A 21,677-nucleotide genomic window follows, 5' to 3' on the forward strand; every position below is an offset into this window, starting at 1 on the left:
TCCTAGCTTTCAAAATTTCCCTGCTAATCTAGCTCATTATTTGTGATGTAGAATCATAGAATCACATAATAGTTTTAAGTTGTAAGGGATTAAAAGTTGTCTAGTCCAACTCCCCTGCAGTGAACATGGACACCTACAGCTAGATCAGGTTGCCCAGAGCCTGTTCCAGTCTGGCCTTGAATGTCTACAGGGATGGCTGTCATAATGTCAGCTGGAATTAAAATGTTTTCTTCAGAATGTCTGATACGATGCTATGTTTTGTTTCTAGGAGAAACACAGTGATGATAACATACTGTTATTTATAGTTGCTGCTAAGCAGTGTTGTACAGAGCCAAGGCCATTCACAGCAAAGGGCCAAGGAGCTAGGAGGGAGCAGAATTAGGACAGCTGACTTGAACTAGCCAAGGAGTTATTCCATACCATATGACAACAAGTTTATGTCTCTCCTGTACTGAGGACTCTGCATCCGAATGCAGTCTGAGAGAGGTTTCTCTAGTGCAGGGTAGAGGGGCAGGGTCACCTCCCTCAATCTGCTGACCACTTCTTTTGTTGCAGCAGCCCAGGATACAGTCAGCTTTCTGGACTGCAAGGATACATTGTTGGCTTATGCCCAGCTTGCCATCCCCCAGTCTCCCCTAATCCTTTTCAGTAGGGATGCACTCAATTCTTCCATCCCCTGGCTTGTATTGATAGTGGAGGTTGCCATGACCCAGGTGCAAGAATTTGCACTTGGCATTGTTGAACCTCATGAAGTTCTATTGGGCCCACTGCCCAAGTCCGTCTGCGTCTCTCTGTATGGCATCCCATATCTAGAAATATAAACTGATAGTGTTAAAGTCTACCTTCTAAGGTTAAAAAGTGACTGGTTACTATCTGTGTCATCCTTTTTAGCATCACTTACGGAAATCTCCCAGTATTCTTTTGCATGTCTAAATGTTCAGTGGCATATTAAGACTTAATGTTGTTTCAGAGACACCTGTAAAACTCATTCCAGTTAGCCTTTAAGTATAAGCTCTATATTGCTGCAGGTATTCCATATTTCAATACATCTTAACAGTTTTCTTAGTAAAACAGTAGCATACAGGTTCTGGAAAACAAAACAAAAGCTAAGGTTTCCTTCATAATTTAAATGAAAACATTTTCATGTCCTTAGTTTTGTTATTATGGCATTTTCCTGTTGTGCCTCTGCCTGACTTGTGAATCATCAACAATTTCTAGCTCTAGTGTGTATTCACTTTTGTTGACTTTCCTCTCTTATATTACGTGTTAATTTTATTGAAGCTGAAATAGGTATTCTAATATTTTTTTCTGCAAACCTACATTGTTTACCCAGTTTACCTTGTTCCTAAATTTTTGTATTCTAGTCTTTTAGCTACAAAACAAATTACTCTTTCTCTTACTTTTCACATTTTTCAGCCCCACATTTGCACTTCTCCAAGGACATCTGGACTATTTTCATACACACCATATCCGTACCAGTACTCCTGAGTCCTTTTGCGCATAGCTGCTCTCTGTCCTCTTCTCTCCTAGCCTGTGTTTATGTTTGGGATTTAACTGTTGAACTGTGTCTTCTTTGCAGGCCCCCTATAGCAGGCTACTCAGGTAGGCTTCCAAGCAGTATCTCCAGAGAAGGAAAATTTACAACCTCCCTGGGCAGCCTGTTCCAGTGCTCTATCACCCTTACTGTGAAGTTCTTTTGCTTATCGGTATGGAACTTACTATGCTCAAGTTTATGGCCATTTTCCCTTGTCCTATCCCCAAAGAGCACTGAAAAGACATTGGCCATGTCTCCTTGACTCCCACACTCAAGGTGTTTATAAACATTAATAAGACCACCTCTGGGTCTTCTTTTCTCAAGGCTGAACAAACCTAGGTCACCAGCCTTTCCCTACTGGGGAGAAGCTCTAGGCCTTTATCATCGTTGTGGCCTTCTGCTGGATTATCCTCGGAGGAACGCTGCCTTTCTAGTACTGGGAAGCCCAGAACTAGATACAGTACTGCAGGTGAGGCCTGACCAGGACAGAGCAGAGGGGGAGGATCACCTCCCATGACCTGCTGGCCACATTCATTTAAATGCGCTCCATGTCCCCATTGGCCTTCTTGGCCCCAAGGTCACACTGATGGAATATTGCTTCTTAAAAATTCTGTGTGTAAATAGATCTACTTTTCAGAATAGGATCAAAACTTTTTTCACTCTTTAGAAGCCTACAGAGATTTTTTATTTTTTTTTTTTCTGATTGGTCATTCTACATTTAAATAATACAGAGGTTTATTCGTGTTACTATTAATGTATTAATCACTATTTTTCTTTCTTCCACGGGGAGCTAAATTTAGTAAGGAATACAGAAGAGAGAGAAACCAGAATTATGAGAAAAAATTTAGTATCTACAGGGTGAAACATTAATAATTTTCTAAAATATGCTTTCTAATTACAATATTATGCATGTAAAGCACATGGGAAATGAAGAAATTTCATTCAGCTTCCTATCACATTATTTCTAGAAATAATGACGCTTGAAAAAAAGAAAAAAATATATCATTCTTTCATAAGACAGGCAGTGACACATGATTGGACCTGGATTAATAAAATTGTAGTGGCCAAAGATTAATCTTGCTATGGAAATTCAGATGTTCATATTATTTCCTTATTACCTTGACAGAATACAAATATCTGTGTAAATTTATGAAATTCGTTAAGAGGGCAGAATTCAGATTATCAGGAAAAGGCAACAAAAGCTGACATAGTGTAACCTCTGGAACTGTTTTTTTGTGCTGTCTCATTTATGGTAGATTTGAACAAAACAAGACAAAACAAAACAAAAAAGGAGTATTGTATCTCTCTAAGTTAAATTCAATTCATTATCTACAAGTAGCTACTGACAAAAATAAGGGATTCTCTCTTATGTAAATAAAAGTACTCTCCAGAAAACTAGGTGGCGGTCTGCTTCAGATTGGGATTTGCATCCATCATAGTTGCACACAACTAATATGATTCTCATTTTTTGGGGGGTCAGTTGGTCCTACAAAACATTTAGGGATCAGTGTTGTTGGAGTAGATATATTTTTTGATAGTTCTGCCAAAAACATTTTCACTGACAGAAAAGGCAAAGTCAGTTATATCATTTCTTCTGTAAAGTTCCTATTTCTACTCTTTTGAACAATAACATATTAAGAGGTCTGCTTCTCTTTAAAACAGGCTTAGTAAACATGGGAAGAATCTGTTTATGTATATGAATGTATGTAATCGTAGTGTAATCTGTTTTACCCTCAGTCCTTTGGCAAGATAGTTAATTCTCTATCAGGGAACCTTCAAGAGTGTCAGTGATTAAACCAACCCTTTGGGAATCATTTTTGCTTCAGGAATTTATACTAAGTATGTCATTCTTAGAATGTGGACTAACACTTAGCTAAGTGGACAAATTATGTATTGAGGCATCAAATCATCTTCATCACAATGATCTCCTTTTGCTTCACTGTCTCATCTCAGTATTTTCTAGATAACCTGAAGTAGATAAAATATGAAGAATTCAAGACCACTTAGCATACTTTCTTTAAAAAGAATGATGTTCCATCAGTACTGTATGAAATAAAAGCTTGGAGAAAAACAGCCTTAGCAACTTGCATAAAGTTACTGTATAGAGATAGCTTCTCAGAAAATAATCTTAAACAATGGTGTTCTTTCCACAGAGGACTTAAAGCTGTGTGTAACATTTGGAGAAAAGCCATAAATTTCTCCTATAAGTAATCCTCTTTTCTGTACAATACTTACCCAATGCTTACATCCTAAAAGTACTTATTTCTTTGCTATTCATAGAGGTCTTTTGTAACTTAAATAAAGATGTCACTTCACAGTTCATAAAAATTTCTACAATTACATGTTTTTAATATTCTGATGAGTGAACACCACCTTTCTGTGGGGCCATAACTGTTTGTTGAACACAGTCATACCTAGCTTACAGACAGAGGAAAGCAAAGAAAATTACATAGTTAATACTGTTACTTGTAAGTTACACTCTTCTGTGGATTCAGAAAGGGCACATACTATAAAGACTTTGCAGTACCTCCTACGGATGTTCCTCCTCCTTTGATTAAACATAATTCTGATGTTAAATGTATCAGAAAATGAACATAGCTTTTGTTATTCTCTATGTGTATCATTGTTACACACAGACCTCTACTATAGGAAACACTTGGAAATGCCTGAGGAGAAGCCAGAAGCAAATGTGATAAGGACATTTTAAAAATCTTAGCATTTTCTAAGTGTGCAACTGATTCCTGCAGAGACCAAAGAGTATTTTGTTGTTAATGCACATGGATGAGCTAGGTGCAATGGCTTATTTCAGTAAAGGTAAAATCAGTGAGATATTAGGACATTTCCACTAGTATAACATACTGAATATACTGATTGCAAAGATGTGGAGTCTTCAGCCGGAGTAAGTATAAAAAGAGACTGGATAGACACCTTACAAAAATAACTCATGTATCTGTGATCCTTGTTCAGGGCACAGGATGATCTTGTTGGCCTCCTGATGTTCCTCCTGATCCCACAGTTTGTGAATCCGACTGATATAATGATGCCATGAGCAGAAAATGGAAGACACTGAGATGAATGTCTACATGATATGAAGTCTCTCATGAGTAGCATATTTATTAGATCAAATATGTGAATAAAACGGTGGCAAATGACCTTTGTGCACTTCTGTGAGAAACACTCAAAGTCAAAACTTTCAGGTGAAGCAAGTATCTTAGTGGTAGCGGCCAAGTTTATTTATTATTGCAATAACGGGCGCACGCTCCCTATTGGCAAGAAAGAAAATGCGCACCGGTCAGTGAAATTCATCCTGTTATATACTCTAAACCCAACAAATGTAATGCTCTCCCGGTGCTTGCTCATTGTTTGAGCGTCTCAAGGCTTACAGTTTATCCAGTGCTGTTCCTATGATACATTTCTATATAAGGTCTGTTACCAACCTGTTGTTTTTTTGTATATTTTGTACTTTCCCATGGAGATAGGAGGGCAGTATTTCCAAGAGTGAGAATGTTCGTTCTGTTCCATGCTAAGTTCTCCCTTCTCCCCGCATACTTGCCTTACCTTGTACCTGTCTTAATTCTACCCAAGTCAGAGCACCCCAAATCTTAGCTTTTTACTCTGTTTGACAACTTACTTAGTGGAAGAAAAAGAACTCACATAATTGCTTCACAAGAGAGTTATAAGTTCAGTAAAGGCCTACACTATGTACAGAAAATACTGGAATCTTCTACTGCAAAAACACAATCTACCTCTCACATTCCTACCAGTAAATATCCCCCCTGTGGCGCAAGTGGTTGAAGTGCCGCTCTGCTACACAGGAGGCTCGAATCCTGGGGGGTTGGACTCGATGATCTCTAAGGTCCCTTCCAACCCGCATGAGACCGTGATACTATGATACTATGAAATACAAAAAGAAACCACAAAAAACAACACTCCTTCCTATCAACTGGCATGCATAAATCACAAGGAAGAGAATTTATTACTACTACTGCTTTTATCCCCATCAACTCTCAAATCCAGCTTTGGTACTTTGTATTCCCCTGAGCATTAAACAAAATACTACCCCCAGGATTTCCTCTGTCCATTTAAGAGCTATAACCAATAAAGTGAAATAATAAAATGTTATTATTTGAGAAAAATGACTGTCTTTGGCATATGTCAATAGTCTTGCTTTATTTCCAATAATGAAAATGACATTCATCAGAATATTTACAAAGTATCATTGGAGAAATATATATGAAGTATAAAGTAGCATATTCACAGCTGGTTGAAAACAGTTTTTGTATCTACATAACTAATGCTTAATAACAGCTTCTTTTTATTTTTTCCTAGTACAGGAAGATCTTTCAGAGCAATATGAAGAAGAAATATTTAGTTAAGTATAAGCTGAGAGATTGTGTGGATTCCAAAATCAATCTTATGTAAACAGTTCAATAGCTGTATGAGAAAATAGTTCATTTTATGTATGCAAAATACCTACTGTATTTTTTTCAGATAAACATCATATTTCAGACTTAAATTGCTAAGCAGTTAGTGGCATATGTAATAAACAGTAGATAAGCACATAGAGTGACTTGTAAAGAGGCATCTCTTCTTTAGTAACTTTACTTGCAATAAAGAAGTACAAAGAGACAGATTTCAATTTACCAAACCATTAAACCAGAATAAATCTGTTGAAGTCAACACAGAATACCACTGTAAGAAAATATCACATCAGGAGAGGACAGTAAAGCTGATGCTGTGGGATATCAGTGTTGCACAGAATAACAGGGGTTGAAATGGATCTCTGGGGATCATCTACTCCACCCTCCCTGCTTAAGAAAGTTCTCTATAGTACACCTACAGGAAAAATTCCAGGTGAGTCATGAATATCTCCAGAAAAGACTCCATAATCCCCCTTTTCCTTTCAGTGCTCTGTCACCCTCACAGTAACAAAGTTTTTTCTCATATTCATTTGGAACATTCTGTATTCCAGTTTTTGCCTATTGCCCCATGCTCTTTTTTGGGCATCAGTGGAAAGAGCCTGGCCCCATCTACTTGATACCCACAGTTTGGTTTGTGGCCTTCTGCTGGACCCTCACTAGAAGTTCCCTGTCTTTCTTGAAATGAGTAGCCAAGAACTGGACACAGTACCACCGGCGTAAAATCACCCGGACAGAGCAGAAGGGGAGGATCACCTCCCTCGAGTTGCTGGCCATACATCTTTTGATGCAGCCCAGGATATCATTGGCTTTCTTGGTCACAGGGGCACATTGATGGCTCGTGGTCAACAAGTTGTCTGCCAGAACTCCTAAGTCCTTCTATGAAGAGCTCCTTGCCAGAAGATCAGCCCATAATCTGGTCTGACGTACCTGGTTATTCCTTTCCACATGCAGGACTCTGCACTTACCCTTGTAGATCATCCATTCATGAGCAGTCTTAGTAGTCAAGACTAAAGCAAAGCAGACTTCTCAGCAACCCTTTCTATCACCTCACTCAGCCGCTGGCCCACATTTTTCTTTTGCTATTGACATGCATAAAAAAGTCCTCCTTGCCTTTGAATTCTCAAGTGAGTTAATTTCAGGTAGCCTTATCCCTCCTCATCACATCCCTGCATGCCCTGACATTTCTCCTATAATCTTTTAAAGGGGTCAGACTCTTTTCACATTCCATAGATCTTCCTTATGACTTTCGTTCATGATCTCCTTGCTCATCCATGCAAGTCTCCTGCCTACTTTCCTAGATTTCTTACTGACAGGGATGCACCACTCTTTAGCTCAGAAGAAGTGATGTTTAAGTGTTAACCACCTCTCTTGGGACCTCTTATCCATGGGATACTTCTAAGTATGCCCTTGAAGATGTCAAAGTTGGCTCTCCAGAAGTTCAGGGCTGCAATCCTACATATCACTTCATTTTTTCCACACAAGATCCTGGATTCTGCTGTCTCATGGTCATTGTATCCCACAGTGCCCTCAGCCTTCATATCCTCAGTCAACTGTTCCTTGTTTGTAAGAACCAAGTCCAGCAGTACACCTCTCCACATTGGCTCCACCACCACCTGCACTGGAAAGTTATCTGATGTTGTGGTAGATGTCCCCCATAAGAACCAGTTCCTGGGATTGTGAACTGTCAACTGTGTGACAGCTTCAACTTCTATAGTAAACTGTAGTAAACACCCACAGTGATGTTACGCATATTAACTTGCCCTTAATTCACATCCACAATCTCTCCTCTAGTTCATTATCCATCCATAGGTGGAGTTCAATATGCTCTAGTTGCTCCCTCACATAAAAACCAACTTCACCACCCTGTCTTGTTGGCCTGTCTTTCCTAAAAATGACATAGCTGTCCAAGACAGCATTCCAGTCATGTGAATTGTCTCAGCATGTCTCTGTGATCGCTATGAGATTGTAGACCTGCAATCTCACGCAGATCTCTAATTCCTCCTGTTTATTTTGTATACTGTGAGCCCTGGCATAAAGATCCTTCAGAGAAGACAAGAGGACAGTGAATGTAGGTTTCCATACCATTATGCAGCTAAGGAACAACTGTGACTCTTCTGATTGGCTGGGCTCAATTTCCAGTCAGTTGCAGTGGTGGGGGCACTGCCATTCTGGACCTGCCCAGCAAATCCTCTAGTGTAAAGCCCACCTCACTACCTCACTAGGTTAGCCAGTGTTCAACAAATGGATTAGGTAGTTCTCATTCTGAAATATTTAAAATATTTTCTGCTTTTTCAGTGATTTACATGAACCACAACCACTGAACTATTTTTAGACCATTCCATGCGTCTAGAGTTCATTATTTTCTTAAGCTGCATCCTTCTTAATTTTATAGTATTTCTGCTTTGACTATAATTGTCATGGAAAAAAAATATATATCTTTTTCTAGTTTTTCAGTTATATTATTGTTCTTTTTCTTTAATCACTTTTTTTTAAATTAAAAATATTTTAATTTTGAAGGATTACCATTTTTATTTTCTTTTTACAGGTGTAAGTATTGTTCTCATTCTCAGTTCTTTTATATGCGATATTAGTGCATACCATTCCATCCTACTGTCAGAGTCTATTCTCTATACTGATATACAAGTAGCTTTCTAAGGCAACTTGGAGAAAACTAAAATAACAGTTTAGAGAATTGTAAACTTCATATTACAGAAAACTATAAAGTTCTGTTACTATCATTTATATAGTAGCTGATTTAACTCCTACATCACTATCTCAAAACTAAATAACTGTACTTCTAGATAGTTTATGTTTGACTGTTTGTTTTGAATAGCATTTCATGTGTTGTTCAAAATAAACTCTTCATCTTTCAGTACTGAGGGATGTTACTGATATTAGAATTTTTCAGAAATAAAAAACTTTTATTTTTAGTTTTTGTAGTAAATTTGACCATTACATGTAACAACAGTAACTAAATGCAAGAAATCTTGTAAATTCAATACATACTGTCAGTGTCACTTCATTAATATTCCTTTATCTGTTGAAAGAAGTGGAATTTTTCCAGGCATGAAAGTTTTTTGTCTGTAACATATTATTTCAACATAGTCCTTGGTACTGATAAAAACTTCCAAAGTGATGAAACTGTTATATCTGATCTTTTCTTTTCTCATGATATCAGTATGATTTCTCTCTTCCCTTGAAGCAGTTCCAAACCAAAAAGTGGTTCTGTTAAGACCTGTTCAAACCCTTCATCTCATGAGCTACTAATCACAATCGGGTAAAATGGTTCAAGGTTTCACAGCTGTAGGGGAAGTGATTTTCAAGAGATTCATGTCACTGGCAGGAGGTAGCAATCAGAATGCTCCAACCCTTTTTATTCTGTGAAATAGAATATTTCTTGAAACAGGTGGAATTTTCCTGGGCAAATAAAAAAGTCTGTGTCATCCATGGTTTATTTAAGACTCAGAAGAATAGTACAAATTAATTTACTTAGAACTTCCTAACAGCAGCTAATACTCTTCTCAGTAAAATTTGCTAATTTGCTAATAAAGATTCATAGGCGCTATAGGTAAGAGTACTTCAGTGTAGAATTTATTTCTATGCTAAAAAGTTCTAAGACAATATTAGGCAACGGCTATTACAAAGAATGAAAGAGTAAAAGGAGATGAATAGATAAGATAGAAAACAGGAAAAGAAAGATGTGCAGACATACAGATGTACAAGCACAGCAAAGAAAACTAGTTCTCTCTTATCTGGTATCAGGAGGTGCTGATCTTCTTACATTTATACTATCATATTAAAACTCTCTTCTATCTAGAAAAATCTTGAAAAGAAAAAAAAACAAAAAACCCAAAATGTTTCGTATTTGCTAACTCATTTATCTTCCTTATTATAATAATTTTTGGAGCTGTCTGCATAATCTTCATTTTTACCACACTGTGATGTCAGATTGTACCTATGAAGCAGTTTATTTACATTTAGAATTTCTGTGGAATAGAGGACTGAACATATCGCAAAGCTGGATGTCTGAGACACTGACAACAACTTCATCTCACTGAGAGTTTTGTAATTCAATTCTTAGTCAAAAAATATAACTGCAAACAAGAAGCCCACCTACATTCTTTGGAAAATCTTAAATAGCAGCATTAACTTCATTGGTACCTGCTAAATCACAGCACATTCATGTGATGGCTAAACTTCAAAAGGTACCATGCTGAACAAAGCACAACCAAAACTTCCAATTTAAATGTCACAGATCATTCACACATTTTCAGTGAAGGTCTCCCAGTGGTCTGATTAGTCTGATGCCATAGCTTAGTAGCTGTAATAATAACAGCTTAATAGCTTAAAGTCAAGATCATGCATGATTTACCCTCGGTAATTCTATTCTGACTCTTCTCGATCAATTCCTTCATCTGCATGTACCCAGAAGCTAGCTCCAGGCAGATTTACACCATGATATTCCTAAGAGCTGAAGAGGAGCTGATTGGCTTACAGATCCCTAGTACAGAGCAGCAGCCTTGCTAGACACTAACCATATCTTCTGGGAGTTTTACCCACCAAGAATCACCTGTAGAAATTGAATATACACTAGAAATAAAAGAATAGCTGAACATCAGAAAGAAAAGCAACAGAGCAATAATGCTACACAGGACTCACTATACTATCAAGCCCATTAGACTTATTTATCATATAAATGATTAATTTTCACATTTGCTAGAAGGACCCAGTAAAAAAAATCCCAATGGGAAAATGTTGGCAGTATGAGTCACAGTGCTTTTATAATAACAAATCAGGCAAGTCAGTATATTTGACATCTCCTGACACCTGATTTCAGAACACTCTGTCAGAGACAGAAAAATATTAAACTAAAAATAAAACTTTCCTTTAGTCACCTGTGTGTTATCAAATTAAATCAGCTATTGGTACAGAAATCCTACATGTTTGAAATGTGCATGTTCCTAAATATGAATGGTAGTGATGCAGAGCATGTCCAAATACTTCCAATGTGTGAGACATTGTTCAGAGATGTTCAGACATTCCTTTAACTTTCTTACCATTCTCTTTCCTTTTGTCTTTCTTTCAGCCCTGATGCAAAGATGTTCATCCTGTTCTAGTAACATCTGTAAACAGAGTACCTGTGGGATTTCAGCTAAGTTACAATAGAGTTACACTAAGTCAATTTTGAATTTGGCTTCAGATATTAGCTATTCACCCACATCTAGTTAGATTAATGTGTCAGTCAGCCTCACTGGCCAGTCAAGAAGTCAGCTTCTCAAAATCTTGTGCAGCTAAGAGGCAGAAAATGGATATCTCAAGCCTTAGAAATCTGGAAGGTGATGATGATCTAAGGCAGTCCATAGACCGGAAATACTGGAGGCCCTTCAAAAGTTCGGATAGGCACAGAACTAGGTCACAATATCATAGCAGGATAGATGTCTTACCAGTTGAGATTGATGCATTTCTTTCCACAGGCAAAAATTTATCCAGTAGATTCTGTGCTGAAGCCTGATTTATGTTAGCTATGTTTCCAACATCATAGAAACCAAAATGTAAACAGTAGATAGGACTAGATATTTGCTGACAGTGTCCACCTTGTTGAAATTTCTTTTCAATGCTGGGTTAAACAGAGCTTCTGCAAAAAATGTAATACCCTGTCCACTTTTTCTCATCAACTTTTTTCTATTTTTTCTATAACAGTTCTACCTTCAGAGGAAAATATCACCCTTCTTGTCATAGGCATAAAAGAATTTGTAAACAGTTATTCACCATGAGCATTTTCTGAGTGTCAAATCTAGGAGAAGGTTCCCTGTGTCTTTGTTGTTGCTTGTAAAACCTTCCCTCCTTGCAGGGATATCTCATATAGTGCTGCAGTCAACGTGCTAAACTCAGGAATGTGGAATGTCATACCCCAAGAGTAATTAATCCGATTTTCCTTTATATGATGCTAATCACATTTTTATCTTCTAGTTGAGGCACTGAGTACCTGCAGCTTACAATTTTAATTAACTCTACTGTTAAAGCTTTAATTAGGAGAATATATCAAAAGTGCATATTCACAATTTAGTTGTACTTTATTCCTGTCAATTTTATAGAACAAACCATCTCCTCCAATTTTAATAGTAGAGAAATGGGGTTCTATGTTTGCATCTTCACCTAAATATGCACCAGAGTGAAATACAACTTTAGCAAAATAGGATATATGAATAAAAACCAAAGGTTTTATATATGCCACAGGACAAGCTCAGTTTCAGTTGGATACTCCAAAACTGGCCTTACAAAATTACTTTGAATGTGACACAGAAGAATAACTTCAATCATTTCAGAAAGTTCAGTATATTCTCAGAAAACAAACCCTCCAGAATTAATCATTATTCCAGCCTTTTAAGTCCATCCTTCAACTACCCACCTCAAACCCTGCAGCAAAGAACATCTCAAGGAAAAGTCAGAACAGGAGGAGCTCAGAACACTTTGTTTCAAAGCAAGGAAAGAACAAACTGTTCCTTTTTTGTTCTACGCAGTAAATTAAAGTTCCTTACTTATATAACATACCAATTAAATATAATGTGTATTCATAATAAACAACTTCTGGTTATAGAAAATGCTAAATTTTTATTTGCTGTGTAATCTATTATGGGTGATTACTTCTCATGAACAAATATTGCTGCTTGCATATTTTACATATAAATAATGTTATTATGGATTTGAATTTTTTTTTTTGGAATAATATTTTTGTGTAACTAAAAAAATAAAAATAAACTTTTTTTGAAGTGAATGATGTAGTACTACTCCTTGAAAAAATAAATAAATAAATTCCACTGCAATACACCAAAGAAACAGTAAGAGATCACTCTGATCTAACAGCAACAAAGATAAGACTGGTTAAGAAAAGATGGTAAGAAAAAAATACTGAGATGTTTTTGATTTAAGGTACTGAAAAACTAATGATTTTGAGGTCAGAAAGTTGTTTCGCAGCATCGTAAACACATTTTCCAATCTTTCTATTTCACTGTTATTAAACTATGTTTTCTCACACAGAGAAGATGAAGGAAAAAAAAAAGTAGTTAATGAAGTGAGATATTAATAAACAAGGCAAGTCAAAATTGCTTGCTGTATGCTTACTGGGAAGCTAGAGTAGGAGGCATCAGGGATTCTGATATACAGTCTTTGCATCAGAACCTGGCAAGTCCTTGAGCCTCTTTAAAACAAGGTAAGTTTTTTTTTTTTTTCATACTTGCCAGGGCTGTGCATGCATATATTCGTTGAAGCAGTGGGAGATACCACAGCCTATGAGAATCTCTTTCAGTGTTTAATCTGAGTGCCACTGTTAATCTCTACCAAAATCACAGGCGTCTGGTCACTGAGACCTCTAGAGGAGATCTAGAATTTGGGGCCTGAAAGATTTGTGACAGCTTCTGTGACACTGAGGCCCAGAGACTCCTAACAGCATTATGCTAAAACTGATCTTTCAGTATGCTGAAACTTAAGGGATGTACAGCACTACAGAATGATACACTTAAATGTATTTTGCAGTTCTTACTTTTGTTGAATTAGGAGTCAGCATGGTTTCACCAAATAGGACACTGCTGAAAGGTCTTTAATCTCAGAATTATATGATAAATTCAAAATTTGTTACCAGGAAGCTGGTAACAAAGCAAAAATGCACCAAGGACTCGAGTAGTGAGGAAATGCTGAGCATTTTTTCTTCTCCATAAGGTTACAGACATTTTTCTGGGAAGGGAATAGACATTTTGCATCTTTTACACACAAATTTCTACAGAGACTCTTTAGGAAGAGAATGAATAGAAAAAATGTGTTTTTCAGTATAACTTTATCATCTTTGTAGATTAAAATGGCTGAATCTGAATTTAGTATTGAAACACAGAAGTATTTCTACATTGATAAGACACATATTGTATTCTTATTTAAATTACTTGTTATCCCAAATAATGTTATAGCTAGAATTTTCTTAAGGAATATAAAGTAAACTTTTTAAAAGTATTATTATTTTACTTATTTTATTTTATTTTATTTTATTTTATTTTATTTTATTTTATTTTATTTTATTTTATTTTATTTTATTTTTTTCTACTCTGACTTTACAGCATTTGAATTACATGTGCTAAAATTTCCATATTCTCAAAGTGAATGGAATGTATTTTAGAGATAGCACGTAAATAAGTATTCATCTGTCCCTGGAATTTATTTGCATGTTCCTAAGTCATGATGAAACTACACTTGTTACCCTGCCAGAGAGCAAGGCCCTAGGCACCAGGCCAAATAAAATTTACTGGCTTGCATCTTCTCTGTCTATATAGTGCAATATTTGGGACAGACAGTCCTCTAAGTAGACAGAAATTTGACCAGCCACCATTAAATTGCACTTGGATGTCATTGACACTATGCAAAGATTATGTGCTTTGGGAGCCTGTGTTTATACAGTGGTTTTGCAATCTGCCTACTGTTTCCAGCTGTTTTAATAAAACCCCTGAAAGTGAGTTAGCAGTGTTTTATGTTTGACTATGATATTCCTTGTGGCAAGGTGAAATTTTTCTGTGTCTATATACAAAATATTTACTTTTCACATTCAAAGACTTCATGGATTAAGAAAGAACATTCTGCTCTGTACTAATGAATATATAGTTAAGAAAATGGACTGGCACAAACATTTCCTAGATAGATCTTATGGTGTTTCATTGGGAAATACTGGTCTCTATTTTTATCCCTTGTTCTCAGTTGCTATACACCTTTCCTTGTCATTGTCCTTAAATGGCTTTCAGACAGATGCATATGCTAATGGAACAACTTTAAGGTCACAAAGGACACAAAGAAATTAACAGGTTTATGTAGCAGAGAATTTAGGTCAACAACACTACTTCTGCCCTGGCCTTACATCCTGTGAAAAGGAAGGGAAAAATAAAGCTGTGTTGTGGTTTTATGATTTTTGGTTTCTGGTATTCCACATCAAAACAACATGTAGTGCACTGGGAGTTAAAGTGTTAATGCTCCAGTTCCAGGTACCTATTCGGAAAAGAAGAAGAACTACATTCCCCAGGAGTTTTGCAGTCAGAGAGGAAATATAACTACTGGCAAGGTCATCTGATGGCTCTTTTCTCTCTTCTCCTTCACCTCTCCTCGTTGCTTCCCATCCTGACTGCGTGTATCGCTTCATTATTACTGTAAGGCCTACAGTTTTCAGATACGCTCTCATTATATTTGATTCATTAGTTTCAGTTCTAATTATGTTGCATTGCAGTGTGTTATCTTGCATTCCTATACCATGTTTAGTAAAATTAGTTTTTTTCTCCTCAGATTGTTGACACTGTTTTTTACTTATTTTGGGGTCCCTGTTTCCCTTTTCCAGAGGTGCAGATTTTGTGAAATCCCTCCGCCCCAGTAGTCATGGAACTGGGCCAAACAAGCCCGCAAACCGTTGACAGGCTGTAATCAAATCCTACATATCTGAAATAATTATTTTTATAGTCTTTATTGTGAAAGACCCAGCAGAGTCTAACAATCTAAGTCTGAAAAGGTGATGAGGCCCTGAAACAGGTTATGAAAAGGTTGTGAAAGCCCTGTCCCTGAAGATATTCAAGGTCAAGCTGGACCAGGCTCGGAGGAACCTGTTCTATCTGTAGGTGTCCCTGTTGACTGTAGGGGAGCTAAACTACATAGCCAATAAATGCCCCTTCCAAGTCAAACAATTCTATGATTCAAGGTAGAAAGTTACTCACTTACCATAAACCCGCATCTATAACATATTTATATATATATTCAGTTTGGAGTGGGGAGAGGTTATTCCTTTAGAGATTCTTCTTCACAAAGAATAAAAATCAACTTAAAAAGACAGCTGTATGGACAGAAAATAATACCATGTGCCCTTCTTATTCTTCTGGTTTAGATTTTGCCTAAATAATTAAAAATACTGTTGGTTTAAGGTTAACTTCAAGAGAAGATACATGGTGTTGCTATTTGATTAGTGTCTAGCTTTTAAATATAATTTTTCATTACCTTTCCTGTGCATACAGTGAGACACAATGTATGGGTGCTTTGTTTTTCTTCCTAATTTGAATCAATGTAGTGTCAGTCCACAAAGGCAGTTTCGATCTATCTCCAAGCATGGGAAGTTAACATCCCAGAAATGACGTTAAGAGGAAGTGTGGACACCTCTCAACATGTGATTCCTGCCATAGTACCAAGTATCCATTTGCTGGAGCAGATATCCATGCTTTTTGGCATCTCTCTTCATTTGCTGCCTTCTGGTATCTCTGTTTCTCAGGTGGGTGGTAGGAATGGCTTCTAATGAAAAGGAATAATTTACAAGTCAAAGTATTTCAGAAACTCAGCTGGGTGTAACAGAAAATGTGAGAAGAGGCAGGCACTTGAAAACTGGCAGTAAAAAAAAGACAAAGAATAGCTGAGCTGGAGAAAGATTGACAACAAAGATTACATCAATCTTGAGATGACCTTGGTATCATCAGCAGCTTGTCAGACTCCTGGAGCTCTGACTGTGCTCCTCATAAAAAACTGTTCCACCTCTCTGTGGTATACAATTCATTTAGCCAGTGTAGATGCTTGTGAGGACATATGCTGCCAGTACAAGTGTATGGATATATAAGGTCCTCGATGCCCTGAGACTTGTTTCATTTGCCTGATCTGAGCTCACAGAATTCTTGCTAAAGGCACTATCAAAGCTGTGCCTGTCCTTGATTTGATCATAAACCAGATAGCAACATCTGAAAATAGTAATTTATTTCTCTGAACAATACCTAGATCAGTAGATACAAAACAAGTGACTTGATATTACAATGAAAGATCACAGGTGGTTCACTGGCTAATTGGAAGGATAAACCAGTAGAGGTGTGAAGCAGTGATTTAAATTCTTCTACTAATTCTTAGTGTATTACATGACATCATATACATATATATACACACGCACACATATTACAATTTTAGGATAGAAAATAAGGTATATGACAGTACATTGGCAAATTGCACAGCAAATGCAGGCAACATTCAACTTCAGTTATGATAGTAGGAAGTAAAATAACTGTTATGACTCACAGATTTCCAGGCAAGTTAGTTATACATTTAATATGCAAAAAAACCCATCTATTACCAATAGAGATGTAGTCCACTTGCATTAGTTAGTAGCACTAAATAGATTACAATATATTACATTTTTATGTTAATGACAAGTAAAAAAACCCAACACCTTGTCAAATATAAAAGTTCATCTAGATCTAATCCTCTATTCATAGAAAGGCTCCCACCTTCAAATTGTCTTAAAAATATTTTTTAAACTTGTTTGGATTTAAATAACACTGTGTAGGACTAATAAATTTGCCAGTTAAAATACTTTCTGAAAGAAAAAACATGTTCTGTTTCTTATTTGTGTTGAATTATTCTTCATTTTTTTGATTGCTTTACTTCTGATGTTCTTAAATTGACACGTAATGAACAATACTAAAAGAACATGTGGGGTACCTACACATATGAAAATGAATATTTGTTTTCGTATCGCCCAAATGTACTTACAATATAAGTATTGGTAAATAAAAGGGGAGCCACTATTCAGCTAGGGGCTGACTGACATTTACAGTACAAATTCAATAATAATAATAAAAAACTTATAAGAACAACCCTTAGAATGATAATGACAATAAAGATAATAATAATAATAATAATAATAATAATAGCCCTAACTCTAAACAGAATATTGTTGGGAAAATTTAACCTTAACTGCCATGCCACCACCATCAGGCTCTGATGTGACACAACATAAGAAAATAGAAGACATTACTTTTGGGGCAGCCCCCATGTAGCTCATCTATATAATCTATATCATCTATATCTATATCTTGATTTATAATATAAGGCGGTACATAACAATTGGAAGATTACTAACCCCCCACATCTTTGTGTTTTTTGTTTTGTTTTGTTTTGTTTTGTTTTGTTTTGTTTTTGTGTGTGTGTATACTTCAAAATAATCCACAGTGATCTTATTTTTATAGATGTAAAAGCCTTCTAAGAGGATTTATAGGAATGGAGCAGTATGTATACACCATAGCTTCAGGTCATCACTGTGAGCTGAAATTAAACAATTAGGTATTGATCGAAAAAAGGTTGTCTCCCTGATGGATTTCAGTGCACATTCTAGTAAGTATTAATAGACTTTCATACATTCTAAGTAAATTGAAGTGAGATTACTTACACCTGTGTAATGCTGTCTCAAATCCTTTTTAGTACAGATATTATTAGACACATTAGGAAGAATCTGCTCTAATCCATAATGGCCTTTTGTTCCTAAATTTCAAAGAAGCTCAGATCAACTGTGTGAGAAAACACTGGATAAGGCAGAGAAAGGGGAAAAGAGAATCTGCAGGTTTCACTTGTGTATACTGGAAAAAATGAAGTATGCACTTCCATAAAATGTAAGAAAAACAAAGTCTTTTTATAGAACAGTTAATAAAGCTTGGGAAGCAATGAAAATGAGAATATCTCAAGCACAATTTCAGTCTTGAAGGAAAACACAGCAGCTGTTATAAATAATGCTAGCATGCCAGAAGCCTCCTCTGATCATCTAACTTCATCAGGCTATCTTATGAAAACCTCTCCCTTCCAACCTTCTTTGCAAATGTAGTTTCCAAGAGTACAACCTAATATAAAATACAGCTGTCAAGCAACATTTTCATGTCACTAATGAGAACAGGCTAAGGTCTCAGCTCATTCCTATACTGTGTTTCAATTCTTGCCTGTAATAAAGTGTGATTACTACAGGCATAAGCTGGCACTCAGTATAAATTGCGAATTTCTGAGGGAAAATTCTGTAGCTACTTGGCTAGTATTCTAAAATTTAAAAAATGTGTTAACATTTATATTGGCAAATAAAATCTGGTGGTTTTCAGACTAATTTTTAGACCAATTAATTATCTGAAGAGGACATTTGTGTGCATACAATTGCTTTGAGCTCCAGATTTTATTTTTTTCTGCCTAATGAGCTGTCTTCTTATTTGCCATAAAAATGCATTTACGATTGTGCTGATGCATTTCATGATAATTTGATTAGCTGAATAGACTTTATTTTATAACACCAATGGACATTCCACTCCATGTGTTTATCAATAATCACAAGTCTCTCAGTTTAAAGATTAAAATTTTGCTTTCATATTGCATTACAGATCAATCATTTCACAATATGCACATGCACAATTTTTTTTTTTTGTCAGTATTTTATTAGTTTGCTTCTGTTGTAAACCATTTATTTAGATACTTCATGTAAAGATAATCTTCTTGAAGATCATTGCTAACATTGAAGAAGGCTTGTTACAGCTTTAGCAGTCTTCTTACTTTTCATAGACTGTTAATTAAGATTCTATTCATTAAAATATTGCAGCACTAATTCTTAGGAGATATTGCTAAATAATAAAGAAGAATTAATCCAATTTATAAAAAGTCTTAGAATATTTCTATAATTTCATAATAAGAAAGGTAAAAATATTCTCTTTATTTCTTTTCAAGTCAGAGACTCATTTTCATTTTTATTTTGCTGAGCACAAATTCCTTATCATTGTAAAAGAAATTTATGAAAAATTGATGGTTTTCAGATTATTAATCTTAATCAAATTATTAATCTTAATAATCTTAATTATAACCATAATTCAAACTCAGAATTATATTTGAAATGAAAAACATCCTTTCTCTCTTCATGAGGTGGTATTGGCCAGAGAGCCATTTGAGAAAGAAGATGACCATACTACAAATAATTTGTGATAGTTCTCACCCAAGGTAGTACACATTCCAAACTGAGAAAAAGATCAAAAGATCAGATTGAAACTGTACTGCTAGATGCCTGAAAAACAGATTAGCAAGCATATTCAGAAAACACTTTAAGCAGAATTTAGGTGTCAGTGTTCAGAACTGCGTTACTGAAAAGTTTTCTTTCACATAATCTGCAGCTGTGTAAAGCCCATCAGTCTCATCCAGTATCTAGACACTGTTTTCTTGAATATCCAGATGATAACCATTCTTCACAGTACTCAATATGCCCATTCCATCACAAATCAGATACATTATATGCAGGTATTTCTCCCGCAGGCAATCTCCTTCAGTGTGGCAAAGAATTCCTTGCAACCCCTTGTACAGAGGCCTGAAGCCTAATACAATCCCTCTCCAAAGATACAATTAACTTACTATGCTACTGAAAAAGTTACAGCCTAATACATATCCATATACTTTTCCTTAACGTAGAACACAGTCAGAGCTACAAACCACTTAAATAACACCATACCAGCATGTGTCTTTCAGTTCAGGATATGATCTACACTAATTCTCTCAGTACAGAGACAGCTTAACATTCCTCAGGGTTTTTCCTTTTGGACTACAATGGTGATATTATCTTCGTTATTTCTTTACTGCGTTTATAAGCAAGATGACAAGAGGGATTCAGATTAACTCTTCCTTTCTCCCATTTATTTATATTCTCCAAGCAATAATTGTTTGCTAAGAAAATCCATTTAGTTGTATTTGGATTATAGTTTTTGTTGCTGTTTGCTGTTTTTTAAAATCTGAAACTTCATTATTCTTGTACATATTAAGAGCAATTCTGTTTTTACTTCTTTTTCAACAAAAAAGAAATAAAAGTGGAAATCGTTCACCTCACATTTCATTTTGATATTAGCTTTGTTTCATGTAAAAATCTTCAGGTGGAGCCTATCATATTATCTTGTTCACTATTAGGCTGAAGTGATCAAGTAAAGCATTCCAAAGAAGTCAGAAATTAGATACCTCATGGAATATTAGTTGTTCTCCAGATTATACAGATATTGACAAGCACAAAACTGTTAAGTAGATACATCTCGGTTGTAAAAGAAATCACGGGGAGTACTAAAAGTGTTCTTCCTGAGTGGGAAATAATTAAATAAATAAATAAGAGAAAAGAAGAGAAAAAAAAAAATATAAAAAAATGGAAAGTCTACTGAGATTGTGGTGCCTTGCTGAGAAAGCAAGAAATTTTGCTGAATAGCTCAGTACTTCCTGCAGGGAAAAATATTGCACAAATGTGTCAGACACAGCCTGGTATTAGATGATAAAGAAGATTAAAGATTATAGTTATATCTGCTTCTCAAAGAGAGAAAGCAAAGACATTGGTTGAATGCTTGGATGTAAACTCACAGTGTTCAAAAAGACAGGTGAACATTTAACCCATAACTCAAATAATGTTAGGGAAAAAAAAGCAAACTTCCATAGAAGTAATACAGATTACATACAGAAACTTAGCTGATCTCTTCTATGTTTGAGAATCTGTGACAGGAATTACAGTAGGTAAAGTTTTCATCCCTAGCTTTTTCATCTTATTTTTTCTAGATTTGATTATGCACCCAAGGACACCTTTGAATTTGCAGAGTGAAACTAGCTGCACTGTGGGGACCAATGGATTCCTTGGACAAGGAGCATGGGCTGTCCCTTGGAGGGCTAGTCAGGACTGGCTAGTCAGGACCCACTCCATCATCTCAAGAGGAGTAGGTCACTGGCGCAGCTCCAGTGTGTGACCTCCCCAGGGCCAGACGGAGGTGTAACCAGGCTGTGATCCTGAGGATGGGTGTGGGCCATGGTGAAGTAGGGCAGGGCTATCAGGAGCTGGAGCACAGCCCTGTTGAAGAATTTGTAAACTTGATGAAATTTACTTGACAATGCTATTGGTTATTCTTGTCACAAACTGA

Source organism: Coturnix japonica, chromosome 2 (genome assembly GCF_054131305.1).
Source record: "Coturnix japonica strain WE chromosome 2, WE-NBRP24, whole genome shotgun sequence".
Taxonomy (NCBI): Eukaryota; Metazoa; Chordata; class Aves; order Galliformes; family Phasianidae; genus Coturnix; species Coturnix japonica.